This window comes from Apium graveolens, chromosome 4, assembly GCF_009905375.1.
Source record: "Apium graveolens cultivar Ventura chromosome 4, ASM990537v1, whole genome shotgun sequence".
NCBI lineage: Eukaryota > Viridiplantae > Streptophyta > Magnoliopsida > Apiales > Apiaceae > Apium > Apium graveolens.
The window spans coordinates 158,320,152-158,339,259 of NC_133650.1; the positions used below are offsets into that span (position 1 = coordinate 158,320,152).

Consider the following 19,108-nt stretch of genomic DNA (forward strand, 5'->3'; position numbering starts at 1 on the left):
AGCATAGGTTCATGTATTTATTATGCATGATTCTTAGGTAATTTTAACCATCTAACTTGCCCTATGTAATCAAGATAGATAACTTGTTCATTAAACCTTTATGTTGTCAAATTCTATAGACATATAGGGTCTCAACATAAATGGTGTCTATTCATCTTCTATCTCTTTTATGGATGTCTGGTAGTAGGTTATTCGTGCAACAAAAGTTGGCGTTTACTAGTTTCGCGTTATCTAATTAGTTGTCATCACCATTGCATGCTAATTTTAAGAACAATGACTTTGAATGAAATATTTAATGAAATTAGAATCCCATGTTTGTCTCATATAGTAATTCAATCACTTTTAATCTCTTAATTAATTGCATGTTAGTTAATTCTTAGTTATAAAATATCTCAACTTGTTATTGTCTTAGCATTGAGTGATAGTCATACCATTGTTGCATAGGTGCATAATCTTAAGTTAACTAAACCAGTCTCTGTGGAAACGAACTAGAAATAATTCTATATTACTTGCGAACACGTATACTTGCGTGTGATTTTAGCGCATGATTTCGTCCTAACAAGTTTTTGGCGCTGCTGCCGGGGACTCGGTGTTAATTTTAGTATATGTGCTTTATATCAGTGGTCATTAAAGTTCACTGACTCGGATTTTTTTACATTCACGGTTTACTTGTTTGTGTTTCAGATACTCGGGAAATCCAGCAGCACCCACAAAAGCGTTGATGGATTTTTCTCAACCAAAGATCAATGACATTCAATCTAGCATTGTCAGGCCAGCTATCGCAGCTAATACCTTTGAGATCAAACCTAGCATAATTCAAATGGTACAAAATTCAGTCCAGTTTGGGGGTTCTCCAACGGAATATCCCAATACGTACATTAGGCATTTCATAGAGATCTGCGACACCTTCAGATTCAATGGCGTGTCTAAGGATGCGGTGAAACTGAGAATGTTCCCTTTCTCTCTAAGGGACAAGGCTAATATCTGGTTACACTCTCTACCAGCTGGTTCGATTGCTACTTGGGAAGATCTTGCTCAACAGTTTCTCACTAAATTCTTCCCTATAGCGAAGAGAGCTGCAATCGAAAAATGCTATTACTCAATTTGTGCAGCAAACGGGAGAATCTTTATGTGAAGCTTGGGAGCGCTACAAGGAGATGATTAGGAAGTGTCCTCATCATGGAATGTATGATTGGATGATCATCAATTGCATCTATAATGGGTTGGGAGCACAGTCAAGACCCATGCTCGATGCATCATCATATGGATCATTATGGGAAAAGAGCTATGAGGAAGCTTATGATCTAACTGAACTGATGGCTGCTAATGAATATCAGTATCCAACCCAGAGTTTACCACAGGGCAAGGTAGCAGGAGTTTTTGAAGTGGATATAGCTATGGCTATCACTGCTCAACTAAAGGCATTGTCTATGAAGATCGATTCTCTGGCTAACTATGGTGTTAATCAGATAACCAGAGTTTGTGAGCTGTGTGCAGGTTCGCATGCAACGGAGCAATACGCTATATCTAGTGAATCACTCAGTTTGTGAGCAACTTTCAGAGATTGTAGCAACCAGTTCCAGACACTTATCATCCTGACAACTGGAATCATCCTAACTTCAGCTGGAACAAAAATCAAAGTGCGATGCAACAGCCTTATCAGCAGTATGCGGAAAATCAATTTAACCCTCCGGGTTTTTGTAACACCCCCAAATCCGGGGTCAGGGATCCGGGTTGTCACAAGTTCCATTTCCCTTAATAATACGTAATCTTAATAATCAACCAACTACTGCGTACTGTGACCCCACTATACACACACATCACAAGTTATAGTCTCAGAGATGAATATCCAAAAATAACACAAGTCATTTTATTCCACAATTATAAACCATTACACCTTAAAAGGGTTTCTGAATAAATTTACATATTCTTTACCATTATTATAATTCATAAGTATACATAAGTCTGGTACATCAAAAGTTGAAAGCCTAGCCTATTGGTAGTTCCTACCTCAGCTACTATGACATCAACACCTACAGGAAACTGCAAAATGTTTCCTATCCGCTCACGAATTGGGAGCTTGGTCCTGTTCATCTTGTCTATCTGTTGTTCTGTGATGAAAGAAGAAAGCAAGGGTGAGCAACAAGCCCACCAAAATAATATGTATAATGATTTACAATATGTGAGCATCCTTATAGTACTCATGAAAGTCTTGGTCAAGTAAAAATGAACCAAGTTTGATACCTTATCGCGACCAAGTCGCAAAATATTCAGTATATATGTATATATACTTTTCAAAATCTTGGAAGTCCTCTTCCATGCATGATATACGCAGAGTTCCAGTTTATAACTGTATAAAAATATCGTTGCAAGGTGATCTCATATATCTAACCTTGTCTCAACGTTTTTGTGAAAATCTTTATCATGCATAAGATAATCATTAACCAGATATAAGTTGAAAAGATGAAGTTACAAGATACTCCAATATACTTATATCTTTTCCGGATACTACTTGAACTACCACCGTTCAAGGTATCATCAGTTTCAAAAGTTCATCACATAGATGAGACTACAAGAAAAGACTTGAATAGATTCAATCTTTGAAATATCATTATAAATAATGAAGTTACGAGATACTTCATTAAGTCCCGATATATATATACACCTATATATATACATTTCATACACTCCTTGAAAACCTCTGTTATGAAAATTATAAACAGAGTTGCAATATCCAATGAATTTGGAAAGGAGAAAACCTTAGCATAAACCTGATATCTTGCTAATCAGGCAAAGATACCAATAAGTAACCTTTTCTACTAGTAGATGGATGAATCCCCCACCGGTCATCACCCTGGCCGCATTAGGACCTTGTGCTGGACCGCCACCCGGCCTCTTACGCATTGATGGACTGCCACCCAGCCACTTACACTTTGATAGACCATACCCCGGCTTGTCGCTTATGCCGACTCAATTAGATGGACTTACTTCCCGAACATTGGGTAAGTAATCAATTCATTTATCAAAACAACAACCTCGTTATGAATATAAAATACACCACAGAGCCGGATCCCTCAATTTTTAAGCGAGTATTTAAATCCCCTTCGAAAGGGAGATCTTAAATTTGAAAACGAGTTTTGGGATCCGCTCTAACTTTTAAAATCATTTTGAAGACTCGAAAACATTTTAAAGAATGTTTAGAGTAACGCTGATTTAATAAAATAAATCAGTCCCGATATGTTGGAGAAAATATCTGAATATTATTACTTAAATAATATTCCCATAAAGGATAATTCTTATAAAAATAATTTAAGTAGAAGTTTTACAACTCATACTTGAAATGAATAATAAATAACCAAATATATACTTATACGAAAGCATGATCTTTATTTGAATAATCGAAAATAAGTTTGATTATCGAAACATTATTCTTTAATAAAATAAAGAATATTATTTAATAAAATAAGCGGAGTCATAAGTCCTCGAATGAATATTCAAAATAATACTCATTAAATAAAGTAAGCGTAGTCATAAGTCCTCGAATGAATATTCAAAATAATATTCATTAAATAAAATACAGTTATCGAATAAACCTTATTCGATTAATAGTTTTGAAAACTATATCAATATATATATATATATATAAATATATATATATATTATAATCGGGAACATCGACTCCCGATTTAGAAAATGTTCACCTTTGGGTCCCCTATACTAAGGGTATACGCAACTACTGCTTATCTCTAGCATAGGTATTATGCAACTTATCAGCATTTGAATCAACAATTAGATATCAAGATTACGAAATAGATATGCATATATACCATATCAGCATGCTCCAATATATCGCAAAATTTGCTAATAACAATCATGCACTTATCACAAGATAATGCATATACATATATTTACATCACAACAACAGTATAACGGGCAGAAAACTTGCCTGAGTGTTTCCGGATAGACTTAAGCTTAGAGTGGGTCCGATAACCTATGAACAACAACATAAGTCGGAATTAAACCCCGGTCGCTTAATAAACTAGACTTTAACCAATTGAACCCTAATGTTCGCTTATGGTCACTTCTACGCTTAACGAATCACATAAGTCATTCGAGTACCCTCGGCTCCACCATTTTTAAGAAATTAACCATTAAGAATTTTAAGGCGATTCTTTCGCGAGTACCCTACCAACTGCCTAATCCACTTTACATAATTGTTTCATACTCCAATTAGTCATTTGTCATGATTTTTTCGATCAATCTGTCTATTTAAGGGCCTTAACTAAGGTTTCAAGGTTAGGCGAGGGGAAATGGTTCGTCCGCGAAACGCCGTTACTTAAAACGGTCGTTTCTCTTAAACCGTACATCGGATTCAAGCGAACCACATATCAAAACAAAGCTCGTAACATGAAATATCTAATCATGGAAATGGTAAAAATCTAACAGTGAGTTCATGGGTCCTGAAGTTAAGAACAAAAACAGTCTAAGGTAAATCGGGAATTACGACGGCTATGTTTACGCGATTACCAAATTTATACCACCCCAATCAATCCACAAATCAACCCACAATCATCACTACAACCAAACTCATCCATACTTTACTACAACAGCCCCAACATCTCAAGATTTCCAATTTATACTACCCTCAAACATGAACTAAAAGCTATACTTAAGTTCATTAACCAATAATCAAGATTTACAACTTCAAACTTATTACAAATCTAACCCAACTCTAAATATACATGAATCATACTTCCCAAGAACTAAACCAAGCATAAAAAGCTCTAAATAATCAAAAGTAAGGTTAGGGCATGAGATTATACCTTCCTTGGTGAGTAGAAGTAACTAAGGAGCTTGAAACAACCCTTGAAAATCCTTACTAAAGCTATATCTAAAGAAAACACAAGATCAAAAATTTCAAGTTCTTGAAAACACTATTCACCCTCATCTTCCATGATTTATTGGAAGAGATTTTGAAGGAAATGGAAGCTTAGATTCATAGGATAGCTATATCTATGTATAAGGAACCTTGGATAATTACCTCACAATTTAACAATGCTTGGATCTTGGATTTTGATTTTCTTCTCCTTGAAGAAATGAAGAAGCCGAGAGCTTCTTTCTTTAAAATGGAAGTCAACTTATGTTTTTGTGTTATGATTTGTTTTGGCTTGGTTGCTTCCTTTTGTTGTTAATTAGATTGTTACCATGGTAAAAATTGTGTGGCTCACAATCAACCAACCAATCCCTCCCACTTGTCATGCTTAGGTCATCAAGCTTAGGTCATCTCGTTACACTTGTCTTCTTCTTGTTGGTGTGATAATATCATCATCCATTAACCTCTTTGATTAACCTCTAATTACTTGGCTAATGACCGCTTATATGTTATACGGTTCACTTAACTTTCGTTCTCGTTTATCGTTTGAGGGATCATACCCGGGATCTTATTACTTGGGTTCCCTTAACCTTTCTCAATATATTATATTCCTTTTATGATCCTCTCTTATAATCCTTGAATTTAAATCCTTTTAATCATGTTACCTTATACTCAATTCTTTCTGTATCTGGTGGATTTTCGGGAAAAATCAAAGTGTTCGTATTTGGATTCTGACGATCTTTACATACACTTATATATCATATAGAGTACTAATAAGATCTCAGAATATCAATTAAAGAACCCCTACATAGTGTGGCATGAAAAGTTTTCTTATTCAACATAATCAGCAAAATCACTATTCTTAAGGGTTACAAAAAGTCCAAAATTTTTGGGGTTATTACAGTTTTCAACAATCGTAATATGCACCAAGATAATAACTCCAACTTCAAAAAAAACTCATGGAGGTGCAGGTCTATCTTCGAATGAAAAATCTGAATTGGAGGAGTTGTAGCTTATGTGCAAAAACCAGGCTCTTTTATGCCAAAGCCAGGATGTTTCTATCAAGACTATGGAGAACCAAATAGGGAAAATTACTAACACCTTGTTGAATCGACCATTAGGAACGCTTCCTAGTGATACAGAAGCCAATTCAGGCAAGAGGGAAGTTAACGAACAGGTGAACACCATCATGTTGAGGTCCGAAAAGGTCGCAAGCCCCCAAATTCACCAAGACAAAGAGTCTGAAAACTCTATCCAGAATGCAGGTGCATCTGTGTAATAACCCTAATTTTTGGAATTTTTTTATGAACACGGATGAATAGTAACTTTTGCTGATGATGCTGATTAAGGAAAATTATCAGAACACGCTATATAGGAATATTGTTATGGAAATTCTAAGATCGTATTAGTACTCCATAAAGTAAATAAGTGTATGTAAAGATCGTCAGAATCCAAATTCGAACACTTTGATTTTTCCCAAAAAATCCACCAGATACTGAAAGAATTGGGTATAAGGTAACATGATTAAAATGATTTAAATTCAAGGATTATAAGAGAGGATCATAAAAGGAATATAAATTATTAAAAAGGGTTTAGGGGAACCCAAGTTATAAGATCCCGGGTATGATCTCTCAAACGATAAACGAGAACGAAAGTTAAGCGAACCGTAAAACAAATAAGTGACCAAGAGACAAGCTTGTACAAGAAACCAAGATTGTGACATCATCAAACCACAAGGAAGAGACATGTGGCAAATGGATGACATAGACATGGTGACATAAGCATGACAAATGGAGGGATTGTTGGTTGATAACAAGCCACACAAATTTTACCATGGTTAAAAGGTAATTAAGCAAAACAAAAGGAAACAACCAAGCAAAACAAATCAAAAACACAAAACACAAATTAGAAGTTGACTTTTGCTTTCCAAGAACAAAAGCTCTCGGCCAAAACCAGAGCAGCAACTTCAAACTACCATATCTCCTTCAATACTCACTCAAATAGTATGTTCAATATCTCTTTGGAAAGGTATTGAGATGGCCTACAACTCTTGTTCACAAGTCTCGTCCAAATAAGCATGGTAAGACCCTCGTTTTGACAGTTCTTGCAATCTGACTTTTAGAAACTTCAAAACCTAACTTTGTGTTCTTGATTTCTTTGGAAAGATCAAGCTTGTAGGAGGCTCCCAAAGACTTCCTAGCTACTCTAATCACTCCAAGGAAGGTATAACACCTCCAAACCCTAGCTTTACTTTGAGTATTAGGTTTGGTTTTGTTTTTTATAGTTCATAAGAGCATGATTCATGTATGTTTAGAGTTTGGTTGGAATTATAATGATTTTGGGTTATAAATCTTGGTTGTTGGTTGATGAACCTTAAGTATAGTTAGTAGCTCTTGTTTGAGATTGAATAAGTTGGAAAAATCATGAGGTTATGGACTGAGTTAGTAAGGTTTGGATGAAGTTTGGTGGTATTGGTGGTTATGGGTTGATTTGTGGTTGATTTGTGGTTGATTGGAGTAGTTTAAACTTTAGTAATCGCGTAAACATAGCCGTCGTAATGCCCGATTTACCTTAGACTGTTTTGTGCTTAACTTTTGCACCAGAACACTCACTGCCATAAAATGACCATTGCCATGATTAGATAGTTCATGTTACGAGCTTTGTTTTGATATGTGGTTCGCTTGAATCCGATGTACGGTTTAGGAGAAACGACCGTTTTAAGTAACGGCATTTCGCGAATGGACCATTACCCCTCGCCTTACTTTGAAACCTTGGTTAAGGCCCCTGAAAGACAAATTGGATTACGAAACAATTATTTAATATGGATTAGGAAGTTGGTAAAGTACTCACGAAAAAATCGCCTTAAAATTCGTAATGGTTAATTTATTAAAAATGGTGGAGCCGAGGGTACTCGAGCGACTTAAGTGAATCGTTAAGCGCAAAAGTGAGCGTTAGAGTCTAGTTGGTTAAAGTGTAGATTCTTAAGCGACTTTGGTTTAATTCCAACTTATATGTTGTTTATAGGTTACCAGGCTCGTCCCAGGCCTTTTACCACCCCCAGTCGCTCAGGCAAGTTTTCTACCCGTTATACTGTTGTTGTGATGTGTATATATATATGCATTATCTTATGATAGATGCATGATGATTAATTAGCAAATCTTGCGATATATTGGAGCATGCTGATATGGGATATATGCGTGTCTATTTCGTAATCTTGATATCTATCTGTTGATTCCAATGCTTATAGTTGCATAATACCTATGCTAGAGATAAGCAGTAATTGCGTATACCCTTAGTATAGGGTACCCAAAGGTGAGCATATTTCTAAACCGGGAGTCGATGTTCCCGAGTATAATATATATATATATATATAGATATAGTTTTCAAAACTATTAATCGAATAAGGTTTATTCGATAACTTTATTTTATTTAATGAATATTATTTTGAATATTCATTCGAGGACTTATGACTCCGTTTAGTTTATTTAATGAATATTATTTTGAATATTCATTCGAGTACTTAAGACTCCGTTTATTTTATTTAATGAATATTATTTTGAATATTCATTTGAGGACTTATGACTCCGCTTATTTATTAAATAATATTCTTTATTTTATTAAAGAATAATGTTTCGATAATCAAACTTATTTTCGATTATTCAAATAAAGATCGTACTTTCGTATAAGTATATCTTTGGTTATTTATTAATCATTTCAAGTATGAGTTTTAAAACTTCTACTTCGATTATTTTTATAAGGATTATCCTTATGGGAATAATATTTAAATAATAATATTCAGATATTTTCTAATATATCGGGATTGATTTATTTTATTAAATCAGCATTACTCCAAACATTCTTAAAAATATTTTCGAGTCTTCAAAATGATTTAAAAAGTTAGAGCAGATCCCGAAATTCGTTTTCAAATTTAAGATCTTCCGTTCGAAGGGGATTTAAATACTCGCTCAAAAATCTGAAGGATCCGTCTCCGTGATGTATTTTTTTTATATTCGCAACAAGGTTGCTGTTTTGATAAAAGAGTTTTTGATTACTTCCCCAACATTAGGGAAGTAAAATTCTTGGAATAAGTTAATCCATTAACAGGCATCTCCTGGGAAATATCGGTGAGTTTTTCTTTCCAACTAGATGTGATTTCTTGGTGGTGTCGTATCAACAAGTTCCTACTTGGGGAAAGGGGAGACGAGCTTTACGTTTCAGAGTCATGGATTTCATCTGAACTAGGAGTGGCGTAAGTGGTCGAGTGGCGCCGGCCCAACCTTATTTATTGGCCCAAATGGCCTGGAAGTTCCGCTAAGACGGTCCATTCCTTTGGAGTCCAGTGTTCGGTTGACAAGTAAATCCGACAGGTTCTCCTCTACATGTAGAAAATGGTGGGGTTGCACTACTGCGACTGATCATCGTGAGTGGTCTTCCTGGCGCGGCAAACTCCCGTAATGAGTTCATCATCCAATTGGATATTTCTGCAACACTACCCAGAGCACTTCGATAGAAAGGCTACGGCTGGGCGATTGTTGAGTATTGGCAGGGTCGAGTTTTCAAACTGATGTTTTCATCAAATGAAGTATCTCGTAACTTCATTTCATTTTGATGATATTTCAAAGATTGATTCTATACAAGTTTTGTAGTGTAGCTTCATCTATGGGATGAACTATTTATACCTTGAACGGTGGTAGTTCAAGTAGTGTTCAGAAAAAGATATAAGTATATTTGAGTATCTTGTAACTTCATCTTTTCAACTTATATCTAGTTAATGATTATCTTATGAATGACAAAGGTTTTCAGGAAAATATTGAGACAAGGTTAGATATATGAGATCACCTTGCAACGATATTTTTATACAGTTATAAACTGGAACTCTGTGTATATTATACATGTCAGAGTATTTCAAAGATTGTGAAAAGTATATATGTATATATATACTGAATATTTTACGATTTGGTCACGTTAAGATATCAACTTGGTTCAATTCTTCTTGACCAAGACTTTCATGAGTACTATGAGAATGCTCATATATTGTTAATTATTATACATATTATTTCGGTGGGCTTGTTGCTCACCCTTGCTTTCTTCTTTCATCACACAACAACAGATAGACAAGATGAACAGGATCAAGCTCCCAATTCGCAAGCGGATAGGAAACGTTCCGAAGTTTCCTGTAGGCGTTGATGCCGTTGTAGCTGAGGTAGGATCTACCAATAGGCTAGGCTTTCAACTTTTGATGTACCAGACTTATGTATATTTATGAATTGTAATAATGGCAAGGAATATGTAAATTATTCAAAAACCCTTTTTAAGGTGAAACGGTTTATAATTGTGGAATAAAATGACTTGTGTTATTTTTGGTATTCATCTCTGAGACTATAACTTGTGGTGTGTGTGTGTGTGTATTGTGGGGTCACAGTACGCAGTAGTTGGTTGACTATTAAGATTAAGTATTATTAAGGGAAATGGAACTCGTGACAACTCGGATCCCCGACCCCGGATTTGGGGGTGTTACAGAAATGGTATCAGAGCTAAGCGTTATAAACCTCAGAGATGATATGACGTTAAAATAATTTCACTAAGATAATAAGAACTCTTGCCAAGTTCATAGTCGGACTACCTAACGTAGTACTGACAGTTAAAAACCTTATGGGAACCCTTATAAATATAGTGATATAAGCGTACTTCGTTATCGTATATGGTAGCGGGACTCCGAACCCTGAGGTTGAGGAACAACAATGTGATGATGTTTTATTACTTATTGGAGATCAGATTATTGATCCGATAGAGCGTCCTAACGCGGGACCGGATGATGTTCATATTGAGGATGTAGCGGTTGAGGATGTTTCCCTAGAAGGGATTGTTGCTGAGAAGAATCCCGTGGAGGATCCTGACAAGAATGAATAAAGGACCACTGAGGAATTGATGACTATGGTTAGGGCGACTACCAGAGGTAGGATTGGCCGGTTCTTACCGGAGGGTCGTTCAAGTTCGTAAAGATAGTAGTCCCTTTAACGCGCTTACTCATAAGACTGAGAAGTTCGAATGGACAGAGAAATACGAGAACAACTTTCAAGAACTGAAGCAAAGATTGGTGACGGCCCCTATGATGGCGTTGCCGGATGGAAAAGGAGATTTTGTGATGTGTAGTGACGTTTCACATAAGGAATTAGGGTGCTTCTTATACAGCACAACAAGGTAATCGCGTACGCGTCAAGACAATTAAGGGAATATAAAATTCGATATCCCCACCCATGAGCTTGGGCTCGTGGCAATAGCTTTGCCCTAAAGATTGGAGGCACTACTTGTATGGAGAGAAGTGCGAGATTTACACAAGTCATAAGTGCTCTAGTGCATTTTCACGCAGAAAGAGCTCAACATGCGCCAGAGGAGGTGGTTAGAGCTAATCAAGAATTATGATTGGGAGATTCTTTATCATTCGGGGAAAGCCAATGTGGTGGATGATGCCCTTAGTAAAAAGGAGAGACTCTGGATGATAATGTCTTTGGGAGAGTTTATAAGAGATTTTGAGAAAATGGAAATAGAAGTGAAGGTAACCGGAGCCGGTACCGAAAAGCTGTTTGAGATTGCAATACAGCCCGAATTATTGGAAAAGAACATATTGTGCCAGAAAAAGTGATGAATGAAGGCAGAGAGCCAACAAATAGATAAGAGATTAATACCGAGAAAGATGATAAGGGAATAATGAGGTATTCCTACAGAATTTGGGTTCCAAATCTTCAAGAGCTTAAAGATGAGATCTTAGATGAAAGCTAGTTTGAAGAATAAGATTTATAGCAAACCCTGAACGTGATAGTCAGGGAGGTCGCCATCAAGATAGAATGAACCCATAACATAATGAAGTGGAAAATGAGGATTTAAAACATGTAGGATAACCCCAATTATGGGGAGGAGGAGGGAACGTTCAGACTAAGGAAACAGAAGTCGAGTAAGGAAAGGAGACCCGAGACGGTACTCCTATATGACAATTTATGGACCTTTCTAGACAGAACTTAGACTATTATCCCCAACCACCACCCTGAGGAAACAGTGCGGTGGGAAATTCTTTCAGGACCTTTAAGTTGCTAAGCTCTCAGAGTTCGAAGGAACAGGTTGACCCAGTCGAGGCAAGAGCCTGGCTAAAGGAAATACATGAATCATTTGAGATTCTAAATGATGGATGAATCACAAAAGACTGTTTTTGTCACTTACCTTCCTAAGAGAGAGGCCACCCGCTGGTGAAAGACCAAGAAAGTCACGGAGCCAGAGGTTATGATAAACTGATTAAAGTTCAGTCAATTGTTTTCGAGAAAGTAATTCCCAAGATTATGGAGATATTGTAAAAGCTTTAGAGCCAGAACAAAGGCGGACGAGTATGATGAATTATGAAGCTAAGTTGTAAAAGTTGTCAAGATTCGTTCTGATGACAATAATCCCAGAATGACGTGATGTTTGAAGTCAATGAGTAGTGGGTTCATGAAATGATTGTAATAGAAAAGAAAATAAAAAGAAACTGAAGTGGAAAGGAATATAAAGGCAATAGAGTTGGAGGAATGATAAGGGAGTTAGATATGAGGAAACCCTAAAGACTCGTAGCAATAGAAATAGAAAAGTATGTAATCGTCAGGATGAGAGTGATGCACCATGAGTTAAAGCTGATGGATGAAGGCATGAAAGATACATATATTTTATCCCCTTTAAGTTGGGAGGATTTGAGGAAACCTTGAGATAGTCCGAAGGATAAACAAGGAGACGCGGATAGACTGAGGAGACAAGAAAGTAAGAAATTAGGAAAATTAGATGAAGGAAGTGACCTTCAAGAAAGTGAAGTGTAAGACCGGGGGCATGATACCCAGAAAGGGAGACACCAGGTATGAAAGATATCCCAACATTGAGATGACTGTTGAGATAAACAACAAAAGTAAATAAGGATTTATTAAGAAGAAGTTCACGTTGAACACGACCAATATCTTCCAGAACATCCCTGTTGTCATTATCAAATTAGGAAAGAAAAGCGGGTAACCATTGTTATCTTTTGAAGGCCATATGGGTTGACCTCAGTTTGAATAAGGATGCTATTGTGAAATTGGTATAGACTATCGAGGTGGGAATGATTGAATAAGATAATCTATCAAGGATATATGACTTGATTTATCCATAGAAGGATACAAGTACCTTTTTAAAGGTGGAATTGAGGATATAACTTCGATAACTTGAGATGAACCCTAGGGGAATGCATAAAGGTTGCCATTTCACCCTTAATAGGGATATTATGAGTTTGGGTAGTATGAAATGAAGGACTAAAGTAACAACAACCTTTAAAGATCAGTAGAGAAATTTTTTAGAACTAAATAGACAATGGTTCTAGTATTAGTAAATGGTATTTTGATATGCCCTGTATCTAGAGAATACAGGAGGAACGATTCAAGGATAACCTTAGAGGTTTTATAAGGAGAAAGGTATTATGCGAAGTTCTCAAGAATAGAAATTTGATAAAGGAAAAATGGCGTAATTATAATAATGCCAGGTGGGCACGTGTTAAACCATAAGAAGTATAGATCAACCCAATGAAGGTCGAGATTGGTGAAAACGAGAAGGACCCAAGATAAGAGACGTCCTAAGTACGATCGAGAGTCAGTCGTGATAATGTTTACATCTAAAGACTAAGGCAATGACTTATGGAAAAATGGCGATTTTTTTTTCTTTTCTCACCAGGACTTAAGAAAAGCATTTTGACATAAGCAGTGATTGAAATGAGGTAGAAAATTTAGTTGGAGGTGGCTAAAATGACATTGATTGTAAGGAAATTTTACTATCAGGAAAGGCCAAAGAGGTGGCTGACACTTTAAATGTAAGAGGATAATTATAGGCGCTCGTGCCAGAGGAATACAGTGATGATGGTTGAAGCCGTGAAGGTTGTATTATGGTTTGGAAGATTGACATTCCTTCTGATGACTTTGCAATACCCAACCGTAATAGTAGTTTGGTAAATGTTTAATTCGTGTAATCGCCATAAACGGGCTATCTATCTTAGAAGGTACTATCTTGAGTTACGAAATGACTAAATGAACCTTTGAGATGCATGTCTCCCAATAAAGACATATGGTTAATAATGGTACTAACCTGCTATCATTGCTTTGATTGAAACTCTTCTGTAATTTTATCTGCTTCATGTCATGAAAGTACATCAGGAGCTGGAGTGTTCTTCATGAATTATGAATGGTGATTATGTTAACTCCTTAGAAGAATTCGATACGACAGGTATAGACTCCATATGGTTAGCTATTAAGATTCCAAGGAAAACGAATGACTACCGTAGGTCCGTGGTGGACTATAGTAATGCATCAACGATTCTTTGAATAATGAGCCGATTACAACCGCGAGAGTTGTATGGTAATGAATGTTGAGATTAAGTACCACTAATTGAGTCGTGGTGGTGTATAAGTTATCATTGATAGGCTAATTAAGTCGATTATCTACCTATTGAATACTTATTCCTTCTTATCAATGGAGAGTAGTATTACTATACAAGGAAGGTTGCGGTGCAAGCATAGAATTCTAATAATGATGATGTCTAGAATGAAATCCCAGATTCGATTTCGATGTCGAGGGAGTTTCAAAGGTGATTGTGTATAAGCTCGAGCAAGAGCATGGGTCCATAGAATGATGGACGGAATAGTAAATATCCAGACACGTGAAATACGATGCTATAATACTTGATGTTGATATATATACATATATGTTTTGTTCTCCTATGACAAACCTCTATAGTTCAGAGGTAGATTCCAAGCCAGATATTTTGTGGCAGTATATTTTATATATATACAATTCTCTTCAATTCGTTCTTTTCTCTCCTTTTCATTTCATATAAGCTGAGAAGAACAACCCTTCCAGAAGGGGAGGTATTGCCGAATGACTATCTATCTGTGTGATAGAAGCCTAGTAGGATACCATCTATTGTTTAATTGCTTGTCAAGTACTAAAGGCTGGCCACCTTCTGTACTAACTATGCGATATAACAAGTGTTCATGATCATAGTGATCTCTCAATAAATTCTTTTACTTCTATACGATGGATCAAACTTTCAAAGATAGAAGCAGCTAGAAAGAAGTAGTATCAGTGCGGTGGTATTCCGAATCTAACGCGTTCGTGATACTAAGGTTGACGCAATTATTAAAAGGTTATAGAATGCTAACGAGCAAAAGTGTAACCAGTATAGTATTATGTACGGAAGATAGTAATGACTACGAACTGGAAAAGAATGGGTATTGAGAAGCAAAAGCTATAATGCTAGAAGCTATGATGAGAGTCTATGCAATAGACTTGAGAGAAATTGGAACGATCACTTAACACAGATTGAGTTTCCTTACGATAATAGATCATATGTCAGTATTGAGATATCGCCTTATGAGATCCTTGAGGGAAGACAATGTCGATCTCCCTTATGTTAGGATGAAGTTGTAGAGCGCAAGATGCTCGGACCCGCAGTAGTCCAAAGGACCAAGGATATAATAGATCTAATCAGAGGACGGCTGGTAATATCCCACGATGGACGTAAGAAGTATATTGATTTGGTATGAAATGAAAAAGAGTAGGAAGTAGGGGACCTAGTGCTGTTATAGGTATTCCCTTGGAAAGGATGGATGAGGTTCGAAAAGAAAGGAAAGCTAAGCCCACGAATTGTTGGACCCTTGGATATATTAAGACGTATTGGGAAGTTAGCATATGAGCTATCCCTACCCCCGAACATGTAGCAAGTTCCTAACGTGTTCCACGTATCAATGTTAAGGAAGTATAATTCGGATGCCAGAAAAATAGGGGCAAATGAGCGCATAGGCATGTAACTAGACGTAACCTATATGGAGCAACCAGAAAGGGTTATAAATTGAAAAGGAACAAGTACTTAGGAGAAGGGTTATCAAACTAGACAGAGTTTGGTGGTAGAACCACAATGTGCGAAAATTTACTCGTGACTTAGAAAGTGCAATGCTAAGAGAGCATCCCTATTCATTTTCTATCTGATTCCGGGACGGAATCCTTTTAAGGAGGGGAGATTGTAATAACCCCAATTTTTGGATTTTTTTTTTCACACGGATGAATAGTAACTTTTGCTGATGATGCTGATTAAGGAAAATTATCAGAACACGCTATATAGGAGTACTGTTATGGAAATTCTAAGATCGTATTAGTACTCCATAAAGTAAATAAGTGTATGTAAAGATCGTCAGAATCCAAATTCGAACACTTTGATTTTTCCCAAAAAACCACCAGATACCGAAAGAATTGGGTATAAGGTAACATGATTAAAAGGATTTAAATTCAAGGATTATAAGAGAGGATCATAAAAGGAATATAAATTATTAAAAAGGGTTTAGGGGAACCCAAGTTATAAGATCCCGGGTATGATCTCTCAAACGATAAACGAGAACGAAAATTAAGCGAACCGTAAAACAAATAAGTGACCAAGAGACAAGCTTGTACAAGAAACCAAGATTGTGACATCATCAAACCACAAGGAAGAGACATGTGGCAAATGGATGACATAGACATGGTGACATAAGCATGACAAATGGAGGGATTGTTGGTTGATTACAAGCCACACAAATTTTACCATGGTTAAAAGGTAATTAAGCAAAGCAAAAGGAAACAACCAAGCAAAACAAATCAAAAACATAAAACACAAATTAGAAGTTGACTTTTGCTTTCCAAGAACAAAAGCTCTCGGCCAAAACCAGAGCAGCAACTTCAAACTACCATATCTCCTTCAATACTCACTCAAATAGTATTTCTATAGCTCTTTGGAAAGGTATTGAGATGGCCTACAACTCTTGTTTACAAGTCTCTTCCAAATAAGCATGGTAAGTCCCTCGTTTTGACAGTTCTTTCAATCTGACTTTTAGAAACTTCAAAACCTAACTTTGTGTTCTTGATTTCTTTGGAAAGATCAAGCTTGTAGGAGGCTCCCTAAGACTTCCTAGCTACTCTAATCACTCCAAGGAAGGTATAACACCTCCAAACCCTAGCTTTACTTTGAGTATTAGGTTTGGTTTTGTTTGTTATAGTTCATGAGAGCATGATTCTTGTATGTTTAGAGTTTGGTTGGAATTATAATGATTTTGGGTTATAAATCTTGGTTGTTGGTTGATGAACCTTAAGTATAGTTAGTAGCTCTTGTTTGAGATTGAATAAGTTGGAAAAATCATGAGGTTATGGACCGAGTTAGTAAGGTTTAGATGAAGTTTGGTGGTATTGGTGGTTATGGGTTGATTTGTGGTTGATTTGTGGTTGATTGGAGTAGTTTAAACTTTGGTAATCGCGTAAACATAGCCGTCGTAATGCCCGATTTACCTTAGACTGTTTTGTACTTAACTTTTGCACCAGAACACTCACTGCCATGAAATTACCATTGCCATGATTAGATAGTTCATGTTACGAGCTTCGTTTTGATATGTGGTTCGCTTGAATCCGATGTACGGTTCTGGAGAAACGACTATTTTAAGTAATGGCATTTCGCGAACGGACCATTACCCCTCGCCTTACTTTGAAACCTTGGTTAAGGCCCCTAAAAGACAAATTGGATTACGAAACAATTATGTAATGTGGATTAGGAAGTTGGTAAAGTACTCGCGAAAGAATCGCCTTAAAATTCTTAATGGTTAATTTATTAAAAATGGTGGAGCCGAGGGTACTCGAGCGACTTAGTGAATCGTTAAGCGCAAAAGCGAGCGTTAGAGTCTAGTAGATTCTTAAGCGACTTTGGTTTAATTCCAACTTATATGTTGTTTATAGGTTACAGGCTCGTCCCAGGCCTTTTACCACCCCCAGTCGCTCAGGCAAGTTTTCTACCCGTTATACTGTTGTTGTGATGTGTATATATATATGCATTATCTTGTGATAGATGCATGATGATTAATTAGCAAATCTTGCGATATATTGGAGCATGCTGATATGAGATATATGCATGTCTATTTCGTAATCTTGATATCTATCTGTTGATTCCAATGCTTATAGTTGCATAATACCTATGCTAGAGATAAGCAGTAATTGCGTATACCCTTAGTATAGGGGACCCAAAGGTGAGCATATTTCTAAACCGGGAGTCGATGTTCCCGAGTATAATATATATATATATATATTTATATATATAGATATAGTTTTCAAACCTATTAATAGAATAAGGTTTATTCAATAACTTTATTTTATTTATTGAATATTATTTTGAATATTCATTCGAGGACTTATGACTCCGTTTAGTTTATTTAATGAATATTATTTTGAATATTCATTCGAGGACTTAAGACTCCGTTTATTTTATTTAATGAATATTATTTTGAATATTCATTTGAGGACTTATGACTCCGCTTATTTATTAAATAATATTCTTATTTTATTAAAGAATAATGTTTCGATAATCAAACTTATTTTCGATTATTCAAATAAAGATCGTACTTTCGTATAAGTATATCTTTGGTTATTTATTAATCATTTCAAGTATGAGTTTTAAAACTTCTACTTCGATTATTTTTATAAGGATTATCCTTATGGTAATATTATTTAAATAATAATATTCAGATATTTTCTAATATATCGGGACTGATTTATTTTATTAAATCAGCATTACTCCAAACATTCTTAAAAATATTTTCGAGTCTTCAAAATGATTTTAAAAGTTAGAGCGGATCCCGAAACTCGTTTTCAAATTTAAGATCTTCCGTTCGAAGGGGATTTAAATACTCGCTCAAAAATCTGAGGGATCCGGCTTCGTGATGTATTTTTTTATATTCGCAACAAGGTTGCTGTTTTGATAAAAGAGTTTTTGATTACCTACCCAACAATCGGGAAGTAAAATTCTTGGAATAAGTTAATCCATTAACAGGCATCGCCTGGGAAGTATCGGTGAGTTTTTCTTTCCAACTAGATGCGACTTCTTGGTGGAGTCGTATCAACAAGTTCCTACTTGGGGAAAGGGGAGACGAGCTTTACGTTTCAGAGTCATGGATTTCATCTGAACTAGGAGTGGTGTAAGTGGTCGAGTGGCGCTGGCCCAGCCTTATTTATTGGCCCAAATGGCCTGGAAGTTCCGCAAAGACGGTCCATTCCTTTGGAGTCCAGTGTTCGGTTGACAAGTAAATCCGACAGGTTCTCCTCTACATGTAGAAAATGGTGGGGTTGCACTACTGCGACTGATCATCGTGAGTGGTCTTCCTGGCGCGGCAAACTCCCGTAATGAGT

The 19,108-nt window shown here is 36.2% G+C and overlaps 1 non-coding gene across 1 annotated transcript; it reads right to left on the reverse strand.

The window, feature by feature from the left end:
• Positions 1 to 1,080: 1,080 nt before the first annotated feature.
• Positions 1,081 to 1,186, reverse strand: LOC141722767 (small nucleolar RNA R71). Its single transcript, XR_012575770.1, has one exon. It is a non-coding gene; the product is annotated as a small nucleolar RNA R71 (small nucleolar RNA).
• Positions 1,187 to 19,108: the final 17,922 nt, after the last annotated feature.